A 25,154-nucleotide genomic window follows, 5' to 3' on the forward strand; every position below is an offset into this window, starting at 1 on the left:
AGTGATGGAAGCTTTATTCCTCTTATACAATTTAGTAACATGACTATGAAAAACATGTTTAGCTATAGCTTTGTATACAAAAATCACAATCGACAATGTTCAATCTTTCAACAAGTGTACATACTAGCTACTTAACAATGTGGTAAACTCTTCAAGTTTAGTAATTGTGTACTCTATGTTTTGTAGTGTAAGTAACTGAAATGAGGTATCAAAACAAGTATATACAGTAACTGCATTGTTTCTTCTTTTGTATTATTACATTGACTGGGTGTACTGAAATGTGTTTGTTACCCAGAAATTATGCTGTAAATGATGACGTACTATGTAAAAATCAAAGAAATAAAAGCTCTCTTCTGATCTGTATAAAAAAAATACGTTTTTTTCTTAAAACCACTTTCCAAAGCATATGAATGTTAACGAACTCGAATGATGATTTGAAATTAGTTCAATTATGAATCTGATAAAATAAACTTTCTAAATATTATAAAATGTAAAAAAACGTATAATTTCATAGCTATCATTGCAATATAATTTAACATTCAAAATACACTATGCATCTTCTACTCAGCATTTACTTATATATATATATTGTTGCTTAATTCTAGACACTTTGTTTACTGCAAATGTAAGAATGTGTTTTAATGTAACAAACCTGTAGATTCGTTTGATAACAACAGCTAATTTCATGTTTTAAAAGGTTGAATGTGATGAAAAATGTCATTTAACTGTTGATTAAATTCATATTAAGTCCAGTGGTCAGGAGTAGAAGTTATTATAATAAGTTCTTATAATAAGTAATTCTTATACAATGTATATAAAAATAATGCTTCACAATTTGACACTGTTGTTTTAAACAAAGAAGTCCATAAATTCGTGGCAGGTAAAAATCTTTAGATACATAAGCTCCAATATGAGGGAAAAATAATATATCTATTACTGTATATTATGGGAAAAGCTTAATATTTTCTGTAGCATAGTTAAATAGTTAATTGTATGACAAAATCGGTATAAAAGGTCTGATACACGTAGTAATATATAATATATATATAAATCGGAGCCAAAGCTGGACAGCAAAAACATCAATCAAGTCTATACCTTGATAGGATTTTGCTGGTATTCAATGAGCATAGTTTACTAGAAGTACATTTACTAATTGCATATAGGTAAAAATAGCAGTAAAAGTAAAATACAATACACCTGTTTCTGCAACTCGTGAATATTATAGTTCAAAATAAAACACAAGTTCCATTCAGGACGTTTTCTTGTTGGACATTGTCTGATCATCTTACATATCGAATTCCGTTTAGTAAAGGTCTTTCCATCAGACAGAAGTGGAATTTTCTAGACATATCGTGTTATTGAAAGCAAGTATTTCGATACATTTCTTTATCAAAGATATAAAAATGACTGCCACGATTCACGATTTCAGAAAGAAGTACATCAAGTGTGGCTAACATAGCTTTATTGATCCGACTTATAAAACATCATAATAAATAAATTCGAATTCAGATAAATGAAGAAGTTTTGATGGGTAATATTTGATTAAATCTCGTTTTGATGTTGCATGTCTATCAATGTCGAATATTGATACGATTTATATAACAGCAAAGAAAAACTTTGACATGAGTTAGGAATTATGACATTAAAATCTGTCTTATACTTTGATATAGTCAAATCTTAGAACACTTTCACAACAAAACGACTACACAAATATTATTGGATCTCTAATTTTCAACACCTAAAACAAACTCATTACAACAATGTAATCTAATTACTCAACACATACTGTCAGTGTCTATAAAAGTAATGTTCTTTAACATTTTCTCTAATTAAAGTAATGTTCTGTATCGCTTTCTCTAATTATGATTTTTTATGATATCAAATTTTTTCAAAATTCTGTCAATGTTACACGAATTCGCAAAGTTTTTTTTTCTTTTTTTTTTTTTTGGGGGGGGGGGGTACTGATTGGCTTTTGTATAAGATAGCGGTCCATATTGAACAGTGGTTTTAACAAATTGATAATTGGAAATAGAATAATGTTACCTATTTATGATGACTATAACATAGTATCCTTCATTATGACAAAACTATAATAGTTACAATATTCTCATGAACAATACTCTTACACATTATACAACTGTAACTCAGTACATCCATCAAAACATGCTGCATTTTTTCAAAACTCGAACACAAGTATTTAAGACAATAACGTGCACAATATTTTGCTTTTTTTCGACAATGAAGTCATAGTTGTATACAGGTAAAAAGTTACATATAGATTTGACAATATAATAGTACAATAATAACGATTCATAAATAACCGTTCCGTAAATAATTATTATGAATGTATTTCGAAATCATTAAGTATTTTCTCTACATAATCACATGAAAACTGAAGATTATTTTCGCAAATAAATCTTATTTCTTTCAGATCAGGTAAAAATGAGTTATCCCCTTTGATGTTCTTAAAAATAGAAAAATTAACATTTAAGATGTTTTTGCCATAGACTAAGTTATTGTTTTCAGATATATAAGTTCTTTGATTTGTTGTAGATATTGTTATTCAATATATTTTATTGTGTACGTGAATAGGCTTGTAAGAAGATAGTTATCAACATAGGTTGTAATTCGGAAGGTTGGTCACGACACAATTTTGCTGATTATTGATAAAAAATGGTAGAGACCAACAGCAATAAAATTTTACTTTTACTTAAACTCTCACCTTCATGTGCGTTAACGTAAAAATTGTTTTCAATTAATCGTTATCGTTAAAGTTAATGACGTACAAAACCAACCCAAATAACGAAGGATTAAAAATACATTCAAAATAATACATTACACACATACTCGTACACTTGTATAGCTACGTAAGATGGGCATTTATAGCAGTCTTTCGACAATTTGTTAAAATAAGAATCGTTTTACTTACAATCTAACAGGAATCAAACGTAAATAATCCTCTTTGAAGCAGATCAAAATATAACATACCGAGCATGTTATCCTGATGTAACAACGAAAAATATCAGAGACTTGACGAAACATAAAACAGTTCCCTCCACGAATTAGATTTTTATTATTAAAATGTTTTTCAAATTCCAAAAAAATAGTTTTTACTTCACTCTTTATCAAATCATTTGATCACATATTTATATCTATTCCCTTTTTTCATACATTAAATCACACTATCTTTATCAATTATAATTATAATCAATGGTTGTAGTAAATGTAACACGCACTACATTATAAATCCAAGACAATCAACATGCTATTGGTATTTCCCTACATGCCACCGTCCAAAAAAATAACGACTGTTAACACAGTGAGCTGTTTTCTAAATGAGTGTAATTACGTATGTTTGTTTTATCTCTGTTGAGACTTTTTCTTCGCTTATTCTCTGTGAGCAACTTAATTGATGATCTGGAAAAGTTTTCATCACAATACTAATAGGTGTAAAAGAATGTGCATTATTCAATGTATTTTAAAGATAACTGTACTTAATACTGAGCTAGAGGGAGTCCATATCATTGTGAAAACTGTAAAAGCAATATCTTTTTCTAATGAAATGTTCCTTAAGGGGATAGAGTAATGATAAGATGATTTAGTATTTACAGTACAAAGCAGGTGCGCGATGCCTTGTGATTTATTTTGTCGATAGACAATTTTTGTTATCAATCGAAATTTAAGATAAAGAGACGATTTTTTAACGAAAAAAGGAAATAATAAGATATTATGATTTTATTCACCATTGATTTATTCGGTTGTTACTATAAACATTGTTCACATTGCCAAAGACATTTATAGAATGAAATTAATATTCTCGAATTCAGCGCGGTCTAACTTAATGGTTCCCGAAATACTGTATGGACTGTCAATGGCATGTAAAAGTAAGTACATGTACAACTTTAACATGTTTAGCAGCTGAAGCATCTTTGTCGGTTCTTAAACAATATTATGTAAATGTAAACATGTACACTGTAAATTGATAAATATAAAGTTATATTTTAGAAATATCACTTAGTGTAAATGTAGATTAAGGATAACGTTATTTTATTTCTCTATCTGAACAAATATGTATTCGATTAAACCTGTCTTTTATCTCATTATACCAGGAAATTATAATATGTATCATAATATGTCGTTCAAAACTTTATTGTTGAACCAGAATCAACCATTTTGTGTAATGTGCTACAAAAACGCTTACAGGATATAATAAGTAAGCAAAAATTTTTGTCGCTTAATTTCGTTTACAAACCCAAGTGAATGCTAGACAATTTAATTATTCAATCAAATTTGGAAGATTAACTAGTTCAGAATATGTTTTAATATTCTTGCTTTGTAACTACTGAAATTAGTAATTATCAACATGTTATTTAACAGTACAATACTCTGCTTTTCGAGATTAATGAAATGAAGAATTTGCTAAAATCAAATACAGAAGTTCATCGAGTGTTGCTTACAAGTTATCTTGGTCCATATTATGAAATACCATAATAACCAAAATCGATTTTAGATACTTGAAGCAGTTATGGTGCAGTTATATTTGATTAAATCTTGCTTTGATGCTTCCCGTTCATCAATGTCTAAAATAGATGAAATTCATAAAATAGCTATCCGAACTTTAACATTAATGCAAAAATTATGGTATTACAATCTGATTGAATTTTGTATATATTGCTGAAAATGCTTATGTAACAGAAACAAATGACAATATTACATTTAGTTTATTTAAAATGGGATCGCAAACATTAAAGTTTCAATCATTTGTACAATAATAAACAAGTTATATAACAAATATACACTTGCTGACATGTTTTGTCAGTTTCTGTTTGTTGTTATATTCTTTCTTTATACGTTGTTTGTGTACCTTCTACACCTACTATTGTTTTATTCAACCAAATCTTGAAAACGCTTTCATTTAATACAGACCGACTGTGCACATCATCGTTCAATACGACATTTAATATCTTTCAAGTTTTAATCGCCGTTAATACTTTGCAAGTTGCAAAAATAAATTGTCAATAATTGACACAATACCAACAGTTGGTAAGCAAGTTTGTATACCATTTCATTGTAATCACGCTCTATACCTTTTTGACTGGTCATTCTTTTTTTCATATTGAAAAGCATGAAAAATATAACAAACAGTTCCAAATCTAAGAACGCAAAGACATGGATAGCAAAGTTAACTTAATATTAAGCAAATTGATATAAATAAATGATTGTGCAAAACTATCGTCTTTGTAAGTGTTAATTATAAAACAATCTGGTTGTAACAGTGAATAACTAGAACCGCAATAGTATACAGACATCTAAACAATATGGTTGCTTAATACATACATATGAACAGACATAGTTATTAGATTACATGTTTTTGATCGGTGTGTTCTAACAATAAGTTCTCACTTTGTGATTCAAAAATATAACCATAATGTCATTGTTGTTCAACTTTTGATTGCTGTGGATATTTATATTTCATTATTGAAGGATACATTGTGTATATCGGAACGAATAAGTTCTAACTTTAAAATGCTTCACTCGCTTTTTAATAAATTTAATACAAAGTAAACAAAATTAAAAATTAAACATTAAGTTACCTTCTCTTTTAATGTAAATATATAATAACGTGCATCTTTTTTATTTTTTATTTTTTTTTTATGAAACAAAAATATTGATCAGGAAAGGTTTCAACAAGAAGTCTACAAAGTATAACAAAATATGTTTTGTTCAGTACATATGCTTGGTTGTTTAAAGCACGTAGAAGTTTAGTTTTTCGAAGTAAATAAAATATAAAGTGTGTAATTATATGAAAGTTAATTTGTATAAAACACCTTTTGAATTGTAGAAGAATATTTAGTTCAGAGCAGTACAACAATGAGCAGTTTTTTTGTGCTTCTAGATAGGTTTGTATTTTTTTGTTTTATATCATTTTCAATACGATTACTTGCAGATGATTGCGTGTTTGCATAAAACACTTATATAAAGTCGAAATAAGGCTTTCAAATTCACTTGAAAATAAACATAAAATATGCTCATTACCACAAATACGACAACCGTAAAGCAAATATTGTCAAAATAATTTAATGCAAACTTCAAAATTGTTCTGTGCCAGACAATACTGAAAAACGAAGTAATATGACATTATTTTGATGTTTGTATAGAATAATGTATGAAGGAATTGTCATTAATTACACATATGATATTTCGTATTGTTCAGGTACAATATACTATTGTGTTTGGAGATACTTTTGAAGTGACTGTCTGTGTTTGATTTGACATTAAGTACATATATACATTAACAGATCACAGCAATCATGCCAGTGTCCTTGTGTATTGGCCATGTTGACATCGCAATAAGTTCGTACATTAAAGCAAGTTAACAAAGTAGCCATTACATCAACCTCCTTATATATTCTTTACAAATAAATACTCATCTTCATATCCCCACTTAGACTATATTCAATATGATATATGAATATTTCTTAAAGATGTCTTTCATATCATTTACGACCATGCTTAACTCTATGTTAAACTCCTTCAACAAGAAGTTTTCAATAATATGTATTGTATTGTATATTGAAAAAAAAAAATAGATAACATTTTTGACATAGATGACATTTTTATTCTACGTTCAAGTATGATCTGTATGATACAATTCACTGCGACATTTTAATTCCCTATATTTAACAAATATGTCGAATTATATGTTTTTTTCAGAATAAAACAAATTATGTTTGTAAACCACTCTAAGATATAAATAGGGCAAAGAAAGTGATATGTATGATATTTATATTATATTTTGTTTCAAAATTATTGTCTGAAATATTGCCGCTTTGGTTTTAAACAAAACCGTTATTACAATGCTTGTTCTTACGGAGTAAATCATTTACTGTTTTAATTATCATAACTTATTTTTGTATATTTATATACATAAAAACTTATATAAAACTTAAATATATGCATAATTGTTATCATTTTACTCAAATAATTGTTTATTACATATTTTCTTACTTACTGAAAAAAAGTAAATAAGTGATACTTTCAAAGAACATGTCTTTAATATATATACATGTTTATATACGTTTTATAAAAAACATTTTGAATCACATCCTACTAAGTTGCAAAACTTAAACAATATTTTATTATAACTTAAATACTTTATACTTTCTTGTGTAACGACAATTTAATCTTTCTTGTGATTGAAAAGGCATAACTTTACGGTTACCTCAGTTTTCATATGTCAATAAATACACACATCTTTATAACAGCAAGAAATTCGGTGCAAAAGCAATTGAAAAAAAAATGTGCCAGATCTGTAAAAATTATACAGGAGATCAAAACACTTCCCAGGAGGTTAATTCGTTACGTACATAAATGCAAAGACTAAAAGTATTATATATGTTTACAATCAAAGCACTTCTAAGAAATGCAAACATAATAAGCCACCTACCTTGTTATTACAAAATAATGTAAAAACATTTTCTCTTTTAACACCATGTGGTATTTCTACAATGTGGTACTTATACAATGATATATTCAATGTTAATCAAAGATTCGACATGTTTCGAATATCAACATAGAGTCTCCTAAGAAACTAAGCATCACATTCTAGTGTCTGTATTTTATTTTGTACAAATAATGATTCTATAAAATATTATACAGGAACTTTTCCTTATTAAATCAGTCATGTTGTTTTTATTTCATATTCAAATGCAAAGTTTTAAATGTTTTAATTTTTTTTTTATCTTACTGAGAACAAAACTTTATTTACTTTATATTACATATTAAGCAATCTGTGAATTGTTTTGAAACTGGAACTAGATGTTAACAATTTAGGTTTCTTTAAAAATTTCAAAGTTCAAACAGTTATTCTTTATCACATAAAAGAACTGATATATTTCCAATTAATCAGGTTTTTAACAATTGCAATAAGTTTGGAATACAAAAATGATTCGATTGGACACCTGCATATCCAATAATGGACGGCTGTGTTCTCGACCAATACAAGGCAATAGAGAGCACTTAACAATGTATAATTATCTCATAATATAATATATATAATATGCATAGGGTATACTATTGTTTAATATTCTTTGAACTTACAATATCGTTTGTGCCAAAGGCATATTTAGAATTGTTATCATTTGTACTACATCAAACAATATAGTCTACATATATATATATAACATCATACTGACCTTACGAAATGTGCGTAGTCTTAGATAACATGGTGTCATTCTATGTTTTTGATTTGTTAAAAACATTCCAAACATTATTTCAGATACGGGTGAGCACCTGAATTAAGCCATTTACATTCAATATAAATGTAGTTACTAGAAAGATAGATCCTTCAAATAAACGAGTTAAAAACACTGTTTCCCTAATATTTAAAAGATGAAGCTGAAGCAATTTTGATAAGTTTTACTTGACTGCATCTTAGTTGGATGTTTATTTCCATCAACATAAAGATTGTAAAAAGTATAATTCAAAATACACTATGCTATTATTCATGAATTAAGGCATTTGATTTGAAATTGTTTAAAACACTGATTGTGTACATAACATGATAAAATGAAATCAATGTCTTCGTGTTCTAAATAATATAAATAAAATCCAATTATATTACATTCTACAGATATTCAACTTAATGCATTTTTGGAACACAAAATAATCATTGTTTAAAGTATAAGATGCCTTCTAACTTAATGTCAAAATGTTTGTTTTCTCTACGTATTGAACTTGCTTTGATTATCCTCTAATACCTCTGTTCATGATCTGAAAATGCTCTTATCACAATGTTAGAATACACTATAGAATAATGCTTATTGTTCAGAGTATATCAAAGATAATTGAACGTTATTTCAAGAGCTATGGAGAAAAATGATAGCCTACAGCCTATAAAAGCTTTCAATTCTTCTTGAAATTTGTTTCTTAAGTGAGTAAAGATAGAAATTATTGCTTGGTTTAAAGAATGATTTATTATTTTTGAAGTTGTATCTCATGTTAGAAATAATACAACACTTGATATTTTCTCTTTGTCGACCAACATGCAATGGTTGGTTCAAGAATTGCGTAGTTGTAATGAAATGTAATTAATAAAAAATATTCAAATGAATGTATCTTGTAATTGAAAATTCATTTTAATTACCTGATATTGAATACAAGTAATTACTTAGCAAATTTATTTCTTTATTGCCAATCGCATTTTAATTACATTTTAATAACAATTTTAGACCATATATTAAGTAAAATAAAGGGAATCAGTACTATTTCATCCCTAATAAATGAAATAATGTAATAAGTGATCATTAAACTGGGGTATCGCATCTGATAATTGATTCATGCATAGATCCCTGATCTGTCTAATTCTAATTATTAGATAAGTGGATACTATAAGAATTGCACCACAACATATTTGTAACAAAAAAGCTCATATCAATGTTTGTAGTTAAATGTATTATTATTCAAATAAAATGTCAAGAGTAGAGATTGATCAGTTATATAAGAAGGCCATAACAGAATCTCCTAGTTTTGTTTGTTGTCTAAAACTGTAATATTTTCTTTACAAGCGATAACTTAATCCACAATACCCTATTATCTTTAACAGTTTGTTGCAAATAAAATATTTAAATGTGCTTCTTGATAGGTTTGTGTTTTTTGTTGAGTGAAATCATTGAGCAACTTTCCATTTGCCGAATGCAAAACGAAACATATAGTATACGAAGACTAACTATAAATGAGACAATTACCTCATAATCTTGGTTACTTCACATGAACATTATCTAAATACCATGCATACTTTGTGTGCTCATTTCTCAAGAAAGGTTGAAACATTTCAACTACGCTGCTTCAAATACCAAAGAATGCACCGGGACATTAAAAGCTAAATGCATACATTGTTCCTATCTATACATTTGATCATATCTAGAAGTTACAAAGTCACTTCAAATTGTAAATTAGCTAAATATATTGAATACAGTAAGTACCCTTGTGTATGTTGCCGCTTTGCAAGTATAAATAGACCCATACCTACACGTATAACTGAATAATATATTCAACCAAAAAAGTAATTGTAATTGAATAAAAAATAATTGCAATTAAATTTAAATACATTGAAAAAAGTAACCCGTTAGTTAACTAATTTCGCTATAAATAATTGTAATCAATTACAAATAAATGAATGCTATGTTTATCATTTTGCTTCTTTAAGACGTGGAATTCGTTAAGAATAATTGAATATAGAAAATCTTTGTAAAGATATTATCTGAACAAAATAATTCACTAAAATTTAACATTGCTGCAAATTTCCTTTGGAGGAATATAATTCAATTCAAACAATCAATTCTCCCGTGAAATTCTTTGAACGAAAGTGGACATGTAAATTCCAAAGGATTTTAAGATTGCCTTGTGATACTTGCAAACTTAAGTCGGCATGTCAATTGTTCCATTTTATTGTGCACAAATTAAGATCAATGACAGAAGATGTCTATCTTCTTGTCACAAGGCTAAGACTTGGTGCGCATTTAAATAAGGTAAAGTCTCTGATTTACATTATTTTCCTAAATGAAAAAGAAAAAAATGAAAAGAAAAAAGACCTTCGCAAATCTAAAAAAAACATACAGGTCACAACGGAACATATTTTATATTTTTTTATCAAACGCACTTGTAAGTGGTTATAATGGAATCAGGTTGTCCGTCTGTTCGAGCCATTATACAATAGTTTATTTGATTCATGTCGTCCATTTTCATGAGTCAAAGAAGAAGAAAAACTGTAGTTTCTTTATACTTTGTATACTTATTGCTTTGTTTTTTTCGTGTGATTAACTTTTTCTAAGGCGACGGTCCTTTTTACATGCTACAGTCAAAGCTTCAAATTTCAAACGAAGAACACTATTAAGTCTAGAGGATTGATTATACTCATTAAATCATTTACCTGGATACAAGAAAATATAAATAGCAATTGCAAATATTTTTAAAAAGCAGCAGCGGTATCCAAATAACCTACTTAACATCATGCGAAGCTCCCCAAACAAATTAAAGATCATGTGTTTCTAAAACATTTAATGAAGAAAACTGTAATTATTTCTCACTGTAACTAAGTGATGCAATAGATATGTACCACGGACAAATCTTAGTTTTAGATATATTGACTTTAAATTTTTTTATCATTATTATAGAAATTTAAACAAAATAGATATTCTAATACCTAAAAAAGGTTATGGACTTTAAGGACCTCAAAACTTATAATAATAAGTAAAAAAAAACGTTTTTGGGTAGTTTATGAGTTGTTTATACACAGTTTACAATGCTTTCTAAATTGATTTTGAAAATGAAATAATTATGAATTAAATTGTGTTTCAATATGATTAATTACTTTTGCATAATAATAGAGCATGATTTATTATATTTGCTTTAGAAATGGTGTCATATGTCAAGTGTCGTTTTCTGTTCAATCCTGTTCAACATTATATCAATTCATCTGAGTTTTAAATACATGTACGTGTTTCATGATGTGTCTCTTGTTTTTGAAATAAAAGTCAACCACACCAACAATTAGATCAATTATATTAATATATTTACGTTACTTTTGTAACAACAGTACTTCCGGATAAAGCAATAAAGCATTTCGAAACGCCAAATGTGCTATTTTAATAACTTACTTTGATTTTACAAACATTCTTAAAATGAGATTTATAAAAATAACAAATATATCAAAATAGGAAAACGATATAGCAAACTTGCATACTTAATGTAAATGAGTCAATGTTTAATTTGAGATACATGTGTATCTAAGTAAGCAAAAGAAATTGTTTTCGTTGATGGTTTTCGATTGTCTCAGATTTTAAATATATGTAACAAGGATTCATTAATTATCTGTTTAGCAAAATAAAATAAAATTATTTTTATGTCAGTGATGCAAATTATCTATCTCTCAAATATAACTGTGAGTTGATGGGTATGTTGAAATATTGTGTTATTAGACAATAATTATTTTTAAATAGATTAATACATGTAGCGTTTCTTTGTCACTTAACGTTGTCATGCCATTTTTCATAGCAGAACATTGTTGTAATAAAACATGTTTTTTTTAAACAATTATCCGTTTAACCTTTTGAAATCCACTTAGTAGTGAGTCTACAATTGTTTTTAAGTATTCATGAAAATACACAAGAGTGTAATAAAATGAATATTGTATAACCTAATTCAAAGATAACTGGTCGTTATTGAAATCACGTGGGAGTAAATGATGATGTATAATCCGAGAAAGCATTCAATTCTCATTAAAGTATAACTTTGTTTATGTTTGAAATATCATTCAATTTCAAAGATAGTTTATTATTGCAGCTGTATCTTACTACAATTTGTTTTGTAAATTATAGTGTTAAGCAACAATACATTGACAGATTGCACTTTTAATGTGAGGAAAATTTTCATCGTAAAGTAACGTTCTTGCTACATGCATCATTTGTTCTACAAATTAGTTTGATATATACTAATGATGCAATTTCTTTTTATGTACGTCATCAAAGAAAATTAAAAAATATAATTAATCATATTCGCCATATTTTTGTACACTTATAATTGTGACATTTAATGGAAATACTTTACTTATCGTTCTATAGATATTCTTTAGATAATTGACTTCTTTGTAATCATTATAAATAGGAAGACAAACGCAACAAACCAAGAATGACTTTTTTAAATTTTAATATTTGGTATAAATTATGCTTACACTCTGTGACTTCTTTCAAAAACTTTGGATTGACACATTGTACTTGTATGAATCGTTAGAATTTCAATTTACATGCATATACAATACTTACATATTAACATTTAGACGGAATTAAACATTGAAAATAAACATAAGTTAAAGTAAAGAAGATAACAAAAAAAAATAACTGTTGGAAAATGAGCACAATTCAGTAAGGATGCTGCCTTAACTCCTAATATTACTCGTATGTTTTACATAATTATATTTAAACTTTATTTCATAAGCATTCTATTGTTATTCTTTATCAACTAAATATTATACTCTTACCTTAAACTAAGTCGCTGTTGGCATCACAGATCATGTGAGACAAATTGTCCAATTAGATAAAACATCAAATTAATTTCTCCAAAAGAGTATGAGAAACTATTTTAGCAATGCGTATCTATTTATAAAAACGTACACAAATTCACCTAATTGATGTTAACATTGCAAAACAGCCACTAAACGAGGATACGCACTGTTACTGGTAGCGATTTAGTTTCCAAATCATTGAATTTCGCATTAAACGCGCAGCCTTTTTATCTTTACGTCTCATACATATTTATGATATTTATCATTTTACTATATGAATTATCTATAGACCTCCAGAGACCTCGAAATGGATATACGTAACAATTTGCATATCATATAAATGACTGTATTGTGGAAGATATAACCCATGTTTGTATTTTCTGACTGCCGCTATTTCCGTAAGGTATTGTAGTGTCCAGAGCAATTATTATACAAACTGCTTGATCATTTGATTACATAATTTCATTGTATTGTTTCCAACATGCTGATTCAAGGAACTACTCTTAAACTTTCTTATAGGTAATGTTGACGAAGAAATGTTGTTGGTCCTGTTAATCGCATATTGCCCAATGGTCAAATATATTAGCCCCACATTTCTGTTAAAGGCAGGAAAAGAAAACCATATACAAGATCCAACATTGCAAAGTTATAGTATATCAATAATATTTTATTCATGCATTGCTGTATCGACTCATTAAGCATGATGGTATATATGAATATTTATCCTTCGAAAATTTGAAACTTTTAAATAAAGAAGTGACGTTTGGAAATCATCCTGAATATTTTATTAGAGATATACTGAATCGCATTTATATTATTTTTCTATTCCTTAATGTTTTCGAAAAACACATGAAAATCTCTTGGGTAACTACTTAAATTGTGCTCTGCTGCGGACCTGTCTTGTTCGTATTATATTTGCATAAATGTTTACATGCCAAACCACTTAAAACTATCTTACGTAAATTAAACAATCTGCGTGAATATAACAAAGTAATTCCTTTTCATCAAACAATAAACTTAGCAAAGTAAGATGATCATCGCAGAATAATCTAGGCCCCATTAAAGTCAACGAGCTGATTTTCGTTATCTTGTAGTGTTGGAATTTTAGTTGTTTGTCCAATATTTTACACATGTCAGTATTTTAATTGTCTGTATTGAATCTTTCGTGTCGTGTCACTAATTGTTGAAAGGTATTTGCATAACAATAGAACAGTTTTAGTGACTTTATATCGATTTTTACCTCTTGCATTTTGCAATAAAATAAATTGAGGCCTGATAGAGATTATTTTAAAGCAGCGAAAAATCATTTGTTGTTTAACGAGGAACTATCGCTATGCTATATCCTGGAATGTTATCTTTGACAGTAGCATCTTTCTTTTGTTGCTATCTCTTTAAATAAGCAATAGGCATTGCTTATGTTAAAAATAAGTGATCGGTTTTTATTAAACAATACACAACTTTAGAAATGATACTTCTAATAAACTTGAACAACTACGTATCAACCATTGGACAAGATGAGACATTTATTATCGTAAAAGACTATATTGTGTTATCTAAGTCTTAAAAGTAAACTTATCATTTCACAAGGGAAACATTAATCCCGCATTGCTTACGTCAAAAAGCGTATCTGTTCCGTCTCTATGAATGGTAAGGCAATGTTTTTGCGGTTAATTCATCTTGACAAAGTCAACATAGGTCATTCACTGTTATAAGCATATGTTTGTGTTGTTTTGTAAAAAAGTTAATTTAAAATGTCTGAAAATGCTCGTATACTGTATACAGCCATACGAATATTAAGTTATGTACGAGTTTAAATTTTACATATGTAGATCAGTATTGCACATATGGGCACCTCAGATTTTCCTTAGCCAATAAAGCTGGGACGTCACAAGTGTTCTATAAGAAAATTAATTGTGTCTATATTATTATTTACGGTAAAGAACGAGGACTATTTTTATTTTAAGGCGAAATGTACAAGAATAGGCAGATACAATTATCTACTATAATTTCAAGCAAGAACTACAACATATACAAATGTATGACCAGTCAGAGATTTTACTGCATAACTACGGCATATTTAAAACATTCATCCATGTTTACACTATGCTAATAAAACGTATTAACTTAAAGTTTAGTCAGTCGAAACCTATTTTTGACAAAGTGTTGCATCTATGTAACGATCTAATTAGTGTATTTATTAAGTATTTTAAACATTTTTATTAGTAACATAATGGCAAATAGCCTAAAAGAACCATATCTATAACACGATTCATCTTAACAACAAAAATACTCCGCTAAGATTCTATCATTAGAACAAAAACTTCACGTGTAAATATATTTTACTGAGTGAATTTATTTCATCTATTGTAACATTTTTCTTCGGAAAGCTGTCTTGTTTACCATTACTTCCTTCCTGTGTAATTCAAAGCGAAAAACTGAATTAAAGCTGTATAAATATTGGTCATTTTAGTACAACAAACTGAAATCAAACAAAACCTTACCTTGACACTTTCTTATTAGACAATCAAGTGAGTTGCCCTGCTACTTAGATCGGTAATTAATGAATAGTCAATTTTAATATTCCTACGTGAGAGCAAACGTTTGTTGAAACATAACATCAGATATTTGCAATATCCATGCCATAAGCAACTGAAGTAGTTTGAAATTGAAATAACCATGCATTCCCAAGGTCAGATAAAACGCATAAAACACGGTTTCAACATGTTCCCCATCAGCCAATGCTATGAGACAGATTAGATATTAATTACCGCTACATAACAATAGTAAAACAGTAAAACAACAAAACACATGTTCCATTCTTTTGCATATTATAGTAAGATATTATATTACACAATTTAATTATAGCTTCAAATGATGAGTTATTAATATTAAAATATGCAATAATATGTTTTTCAAATTACCATTGTTTGAATGCTGCATATAAATAATAGAACATATAAGTGATAGCATCAAGGGGTAGCACCATGCAATAATGCTTCGCACGCAGGTAATTAAAATATTTCAGATTAATTTAAAACTATTTTGAAATTGTAATACGTTTCTAATTTTGATACAAAAGGTTATGGTAAAACACATGGCATAATTCTGCTTTTAAGAATTATACCATATCAGCGCCATTTCATAAATGTAGTCTTCGCAATATTTTGATACCATTCAAATTGCAATTATCGTAATGATTACGGAAACAAATTTAAGAGGAGTATACTAATAAAATGATGTTCTTCAGGCTTTAGTTTATAGAGTTGTTTCAAATTTTACAACAGTAAGATTCACCTGTGCGTGTAATAAACAGTCAATTGTACCAAAAAAAAGATAATATATTCGACACATTACGAGTAGGTATTATGATTAAATTTCGCACTCTCTGTAAGTGTAATACATATTTATGAAAAGTTATGTATTCACACATCCGCGTCACCTACTGCACTTCAGAGACGCTTCATTCGTTATAAACAACAATTTACAATCCTATAGTTGTTATGATTACATGTCATTTACTGCGTCTGACACGTGTTTCAACATCATATATTACAAGTTATCATCTTCTGCTGACAAACACTAGATAAGAAACGAACTTCTTAACATATAAACTAGCTACTATTTAGATAACCAATGAATAATTTAATTTTATATTGTTTAATCAAAATTGTATAAACATAGGATGGACCCAAACTTCGTAAACATTAGATATATACTTTCTGCATTGGTTAATAATTTGTTCTGCTTTGCTTTGACTTTAGAACAATTTATTCAAAGATAATGTGATTTCAATGTCAAAATACAGCAACAAATTAAATATAAAGCAAGCATTTAGACATTGCACTGTAATACAACCATCTCTATATTTGTAGAAGACGGTAATCATTTATTTTTTCAACGGTTACAAGCAGAAATATAGATCTACATAGTTAAACAATCAGACGAATAGTTCACAACAAGTGTATCAAAATGTTTGCTGAATGTTAATGTTAAATGTCTTAATGATTTGTACTGATTTTATGACATGAATAATGATTTTATTAAATAAAAGCATTAATGCGAAAGTATCAAGGTATCAAAACAAAAAGGAAGTGGAAGAGTTGGTTTGAAGCTTCAATAAATTATGGCTTACAACATTTGACTTGAAACACATGCAAATTGAAAAGCAAGACAATTTAGTTGTTTGATTAAAACGGCAGACTACCCGAAGAAGGCTAAGAGCGTTAATTAAAAATGGTGCAGCCTCGTTTCAATAAGTCTATTTAATGTGTAAGATACTTAACCGGCTTTAGCAGTATTCAACGAGTAATTATGGCAATGGTTAAATTGTCTAAAAATTAAAAACATAACATTTAAAGTGACATTATGCCCATCCAAGGGTATATAGTGAGTGAACGGGTGAAGATCAAAATAGGTTTTCATTTTGCCATAATCCCTTTTAATTTAATAATTAGGTTCACATAAACAATAGATAACACACAGATTCAAATGAAATTTCTATAAATATCCGTTAGAATTTACGTATAACGCTTAGTTTTATAAAAAGAGTTGGGCAGTTTTTTTAAATTTTAGGTAGATTTATAATTTTATCCTAAACATTTTCCAATATCAACTGTTGGTCAAACACCATTTTGACAGTCAATCTTTAGAAATATAAAGTCAATTCAGCTCAACTTAACTATGAAAATATGAGCATAATGTCACTTTAAAGACGATGCGTTTAAAATGTACAAGTGGAATATTCTTTTGTTTGTTGTCAAAAAGAAGTTTATAAAATCAAGCTTGAACATAACTATACCTTAGAACAAAATTCTTTATTAATCCGTTTGTGAATTTGTTACATTTCCTGATGCTTTATTCTAAGAAGGATTATCATGTATAAGAAAACGATTTGTCACCTTTCTGTTGCTGTTATGAAATGACAAAACTTTTCAAACCAGACTGCGATATCTCCAATTCGTAAAATTATACGAAGGTTTATTAATTATTTTATAAAATAGAAACCTCAAGAGAAATACATATTGATATGTATGACATATGCATTTTCAAATTTCACAGTCGAACTATATTACAGGCAACTCAGAACATGCAATAATAATGTTTAGAGCATGTTTTGAATATTGCTATATTCCTAAAGGGTTTGATACTTAGATGTTAATGTACCACATGCATTAAATTGTATTTTAGAAAATACGTGGTCTAGGCTAATGTGTTTTATAGGAAGCTCATACATGTGCAACTTTTAAAGCCTGTTGACACTATGATTGTGATTCCCTAAAAAGAATACGTATGAAGAAGTAAGGTACAATTGAGGTACTTATCTACACTATTAAAATGGTACTTTCGAACGATTCGATTCAATCCCAACAATAACTATCACTGACAAGTTTTATGGCGTTGTACAAACGGTTGTTATGGTTAATAACTAGAGTCTTCAGGTGAGGTTTTTTTTACCGGAATCATAATAATAACTTTCAAAACAAATTTACAATTTACAAATTTGCATGGTTTCACCTATCTCTTAAAAACAAAATGCAAATAAAAAATCATAAAGAACAAGGAAGCTCGTAAACCCACCATTGAGTGTGTCGGTGCAATATTTTGAGAATACTTTTGTTTTCAAGTTATTTTTTATAGTTTTACAGCATGACATTTTACGTTTTGGTTAAATTCACACGTATCTAAAGAATACATACTTTAGTATTGTTCAGTAAGGCAGATTAACATTATGACCTGTACCATTTGTCACAACATGTATTTGATCTTGAAGCATTTTCTAAATAAAAAAATATTAATAGTACTACTTTTCGAATAAACAAAGTAACTTAACGCAAATTCAATCTAGGGTTTCACGATGTGTGTTTAAATCATTCATAAATGATTAATCTTTACGCATATGACCTGACCGTACATTAATCTAGTGATATCATTAATAAAAGATTACAACAATATTAGGACGTGTCATGGTAATTTGTCATCTCTTGGATGTGAATTATACATTATTAGGGAAGTACAAATCTGCCAATCAGTTTTATTAGTTCAGTCAATATAAAAAAGTAACATCTAATAGTACACGATGAACAGCATTAAAAGAATAACACTTTAGTTGTTAAAGTTTATAAAGTTATATATCTACTGCAACATTACTTTTTAAATTAAAAAAAAATGCATCCAAAAATGCTTGTATGAAAAAAGGTAGTATATAGTCTTCATAGCGAATTGCACATACACGAAATCATTGCTTAAGGGATAAAGTAGAAAAATAAGAAATCCCTAAAGAACCCTATAACGACAAAATTGAAATTGTTGCAGGTTCGGCTCGTTTTAGCCTGTTCATGGACGATACTGAAATGTGCAAGTTACAGTCCACTCCCCTTAGCACCGGCTAAAACTCAACTTAAAATAGCAATATTATATTTTGTTCCTTAGCATTGTTTTTTGTTACAATATCCATGTGTGATTAATAACAAAGATACATTGTATGTTACAATTCTTTTGCAAATCAACCTTAAGATTACAGAAACTATATAATTTTACTGTTTATAAATTGTATACAACATTTCATAATACGTAGCTATATACCATTGTTTTTTAAATCGATCGATGGGGACCATATAAAAGCAAAATTATACTTGTCCATTATTGTTTTACAATTACATGTATATTGTTATGGCAACTATATGATATGATATAAATGTCAAAATAGCAGTCAGGGTTGGAACGCTAAAGGTGGCCCATTATGGCAAATATATTTAAGCCTGTAACTTAACTATGGCAGTTAATGCAAATAACAATGGACAAAAACCATGATTGTTGATTTATGATATACTCGTTCAATGGCTTCTAATGTTTACTTCTAATAAACCTTTCATTGTAATGTAATTGACAAACAAATAACAGTCCATTTGGCGGTTATTGTCAGTAAGGAGTACGCAAAAATCGTACTAAGAAGAATAGAAAGAATATCATGTATTCATTTTCATATTAAACCTTAACAGAAAAGCATATTACAATAATCAGGTATCTGAGTTGTTATCCGTTCCACAAAGTAGCGCCCAATTTCCGTTTCAATAAAAATAGCATAAATCATTCAGCGCAAATACGAAATGGCAACTTAATGAAGCAAGTTTCTCCGTACCATAGTAAAACATCAATATTGATTTACTTGACATTATTTTTCTAACGTAACGGAACAAATAGAAAAAGGCGCGGTATAATACCACTCTTAAATAATTGAAAAAGCTGCAAAATTGAAGAATGATCGATGTACACTTCACTGTAATAAATGACGATTTATGGATACTACGCTTCTCTTTCGCGTCGATAATGTGTTTCAGAAAATCATAATAAGAATCATTTTCAAGTAATACTGCAGATTGATTTTTCTGTTAAATATTAAATTTAACGCATCTCTTGTAAACAACGATGCTATTTGAAAAAAATATGAAACTTTTGCAAGTTATATGATATAACTGAATACAAATACGTCTTCCATACAGCATTCTGAAAGCGCTGGACTGTGTTACTTTTATTTTCATTCATGAAAATAGTGATAAAAGTGTTTTCATTAAAGGCCGAACATCATTCTTTTTTATTCTCATGAATGTAAAATCCGATTTATATAAAACTAATTCTTAATTGGCTTGTCAGTTACAAGCGTGGAATATCAATTGCTACAAACATAACCTCCTTAATTAAAACTTTCTTTCACATTATGGCATAAGACGGTATTCAAATAAAAACAAATTTAACATTATATATAACTAGTTTCAACTGAACACTTTAATTGTTATCATTATCGTTTTAATATAGCTTTCATTTTTTACAAATGGTCGGCGATTAGATCTACTTATTGTCATTTTTATAGTAAACTACCACCATGAATTGTATGAATAGTACACTATTTCTTTTTATGATGAAGGAAAAAATAGAAAAAAATAACGAATCCATGTTATTAGATAAACAGGTATAATATTTAAAAAGTGGTTTTCTATGAGTACAAAGATCAACAGAGCTCGGAGCATTCATTTACACACTGCCAAACAGGACCGGTAAGGAACAAAGTAGAAATGAGGCAAAATATATCGCATTCTTAGTGGACTGAAGTTTATATAGTACATGTCAGTTTCCTTATATTAATAAGACCGATACGAGACCTGCTTAAAACTCAAATACTGTTTACTTTTCGTTTAATAATTTACAGATGAAATTATTATTATTATCTTGTCATATATATTTTTTTCTCTACAACAACTAGTAGTATTAATATAATGTAAGGCTGTGCACGTAACATGTAAGATTACAAAAACTACTAAAACAAAATTTGACATGTTTAAATCAGTTTGTACTTTTCAACGTTCTTGCAATTCAGTAACTTGTTTGATATTGCAGAATAAATGTACATTGTTCCCTATAAAAGAGGAACACTGTGGTGTTCGTTATAAACTTCTCAGAAGTAATTGCCCATCTGTTGTATCTTTATTGTCGAATTTTATCAACACAACAAGCTCTCCTATTACACAATTAATGTTTAAAAGAAACCTGCACACATAAGATCAATGGAAACAAGATGTTATAAAAGATTTGAAAGTCTTATGGGGTCTATTTGAAGCCTTAATGTTAGTCATTAATTGATCAGAATTTAAACACAAGCGCATTAATTGTGCATTTAAGTGATTTAGTCGAACATGTATCTGCTAACATTTTATTGCCTTTAAAGATATCAGTAGAACTTTACTGAATAATAATAATACTGATTCTAATGCATTTTTGTATAACCGTAGTTGAAACAAGTATCATTTATTGTAGATTACCTTCAAGTTGTGCTCACTCATTTAAAGTAAATATTACATAACATTTGTCTGATATAAATGGAAATGTTAAATATTATTTTACTTCATTGTTTGATTTTGTATTTGACCATAATTAAAGGGCACTTATAACTACTTGCTTTACAATCGTCATTGGTCAGAATCTGAACTCATTTGCATAGAAGTTTAGGCCGCAGACTTCAAACAATTTACCTTCAGAGTCCCCCCATCAAGGACCCATTATTCTATGAGGAAGGGGGAATTCTCTTGTTTAACTAAAGTGTCCGCTTGTACTTAAATTGCAAAAGAACTCACCTACTAGGGTCATCGCCCACCAGTAATGCCGCCATGCCGCCATGACCACGACTATGTTTTAGTGATAAATATCACAACCAAAAAAATTAACCACAAAACTTTGACATGTACCTGTTTACCTGTACATGAACTATACAAAAAACAGTATATCGATTTTACAAATTAAAACAAATACTGCATGCTCTGAAGCAGTGTCGTTAAGCACGTAGTGTACCTATTTATTATTACATGAACTATACAATATACCTCATACCAACCAGTATGGCGAAAAAACACTAGATATTACATTACAATGCTTTATAGCATTGTCATCAATATTGAAAAGTTTCGTATCTCTCTATTGTTAAATTGTTCGATGAAAACTCGCAAGCATGCAAATGACTGTGTCTATAGTGTATTTCAACATGCAATATTATTTCAGAAGTTGTTAATATTTTATACTTTTCAAAACTTTAAGGCATTTGTTTCATCTTTCATGTCATTTTTGAGAATTTCACATATCCATATTTATGATTTACCTAAGTGCGTTTAAGTTTGGAATACAATTCTGGGATAAATTTAAGTGTTTTTGAAGTTTATAAATAATTTAAACAATTTGTAACGCTTCAGAATCAAGAAATCAAGAGTATGAAAATCTCACATAGGTTTTCATATATAAAAATATCGAATATATAGTGTTTACATAATAATTAATGAATAAGGAGATCAAAATTGTAACTAGGAGTTCCTCAATTAAAATTTATAAGCACAAACCAAATGTTTTGCTTATGCTATTGTTTAACAAAATGATTTTAATTGTGCACCTTTAAGATTCTCTTAATGTTAAGAGATACACGAAATGATCATTATATAAATAAGTTTTAAGAGCCCTTTTATTTTATTTCTATATCTGATACAGGAACTAATTATTATATAAATAACGTATATCAAAAGCGTAACGATTAACAGTCAACTTTATTATTAAATAAAATATTATTAAATTATATTATTAAATTTTACACCAGCGAATTGTTACCACGGTGTAGAACGGATTAAGGTGGGTAAATGATCCACATTATTACATTATTACCTTATGGCGGGAATATCTTATATTATTATATAATCTATAAATAGCTTTGAAATGCCTTTCCCTGATTGGCTAACAAGCAACTTTTTGTAAAAAATAACAGGTCAATATCAGAGTATATTCACTGTTTTTTCCCTAAAAATAGATTTTCAGAGTATATACATCGTTTTTTTTCTAAAAATAGATTTTCTGGAAATCCCCGAAAGACGCGAGACTTTGACGTAACGTCACACCAAGATTGTTGTTATTATTCTAAAAAAAACGCTGAGTGCTGTGAAAATAAGAGTCAAATTAATCTATTTTAGTTACCGTTTTTACATTTAGCATGCCAATGCGCTCATTTAAAAGAAAGGGCCAAATTATGGAAAATGTAGACAATCTAAAAAAAAAACGATTTACGCCGTATACAATGGCAGATTTGATAAGCCATATAAAAGCTATTCATAAATTATATAATAAAACATATATGTACTTTTTAGCTATCGCCTCGGTCAATATTAATTTTTTTCAGTACATATCACATCATATTCAACAGCTAAAAAGTCCATATTTGTATAATATTTTATATTTTATTGTCATTTAACTGTCTTCTTAACCTAGAGTTTAAAAAGCCATAAGTCAACAATGCCCTCTATTTTCCTGAGTTAAATTCTATATTTGTTATGATAACATGACAACAACTTTAATTGACATGTAAAAATTCCGTAAGTTAAAGCAAGAAAGGCAAAAATATAAAAATACACTTAAAGTTTCATAAGCGGTATATCGCCAGACAGCTTGTAGGTTAATAAACAGTTACAGCTTTGTTGACTGTTACTTCACGAAGAGTTATACTGATAAATACAACAAATTGATACTTTATAACAATGTATTTCTTATATATTCTGAAGGCACAAATAATTGTAAATTGATAAATGAAGTTATATAAATTTTGACGAACTACAACATACCTCAGGTACTGGGTAACCCGTTTAGCTTTTTTCTATTTTTTTCTACGCAAAGATCGCTTGAACTAAATCTGAGTCATTCAAATACTACATCAGCTCTAGTAGTTTTCAGTTTGCTTATAAATAATAAGTTAAACTACAAATATATTTGTTTTACTTAAAATAGTAATAATTATAACTGCTATATATAAAAATACTTTACTGTAGACCGGATATTTCGTCTAATATTAAGTGTTGCGTGTCATTTTTTGTTATTTTATATCTATAGTTTTCTTTGCAAGGACAACATACATATTGGATTCTTTTAAGTCATGTGGTTAAATTCATCATAATCAAGTTTTTAAAGAATGCCTTTATCGCATTTTTATGATCATTTAGTTTGAAACGATAGGAAACTATTTCTGTGGCTCTTTACGTTTAAATGATATACTTGGTTTCAAACCAGACTGCGATATTTCCAATTTGTAACTTTATCTGGAAGTATATTAATTATTGTATTACATAGGAACCCCAAGAGAAATACATATTGATATGTACAGCAAATGCATTTTCAATATTCCATCGTATAACTGTATAATATTCAGAACATGCAATAATTTGTTTGAAGAATGTTGCAAAAATGGTTAATTCCTTGTGGGCTTAGCACACCGAATTACTGAACAAATCATATACATTTTCATTAACATGTGTGTTGGTTTATTTCAAAACAATTCGGTCAGTAACACTATAAATGAGATATATACATCGGATGCTGAAAATTAGAAACCCTTTTAAAGTTTCACATCATATAAATCGTAGAAATAAATTATAAATTAGAAAGCATATCAAACTAGGAAATTTTTAATGAAAACTCTTACCTTAATTATTAACACTATATACTATGCAGATAACGTTCATAAATTGATATACCATTTACTTGAACACTGTTTATATGTCTAACGAAACAAAATTAGAAG

General features: G+C 28.4%; 1 long non-coding RNA gene across 6 annotated transcripts in view; it reads right to left on the reverse strand.

The window, feature by feature from the left end:
* Nucleotides 1-25,154, reverse strand: part of LOC132735272 (uncharacterized) — a 135,515-nt gene that overhangs the window by 74,167 nt on the left and 36,194 nt on the right. Inside the window, exon 1 of one of the 6 annotated variants that reach the window (XR_009626433.1) lies at nt 17,859-18,000. The exons of 3 other annotated variants lie outside the window; for them this stretch is intronic. This is a non-coding gene — a long non-coding RNA (uncharacterized LOC132735272). Of the gene's footprint in view, nt 1-13,036; nt 13,511-15,561; nt 15,725-17,858; nt 18,001-25,154 lie in introns of those variants that run through there. 2 more of the 6 variants (XR_009626434.1, XR_009626436.1) reach the window with 2 other exon arrangements.

This window comes from Ruditapes philippinarum, unplaced genomic scaffold, assembly GCF_026571515.1.
Source record: "Ruditapes philippinarum isolate M1 unplaced genomic scaffold, ASM2657151v2 ctg532_1_1_1_1, whole genome shotgun sequence".
Lineage (NCBI taxonomy): Eukaryota > Metazoa > Mollusca > Bivalvia > Venerida > Veneridae > Ruditapes > Ruditapes philippinarum.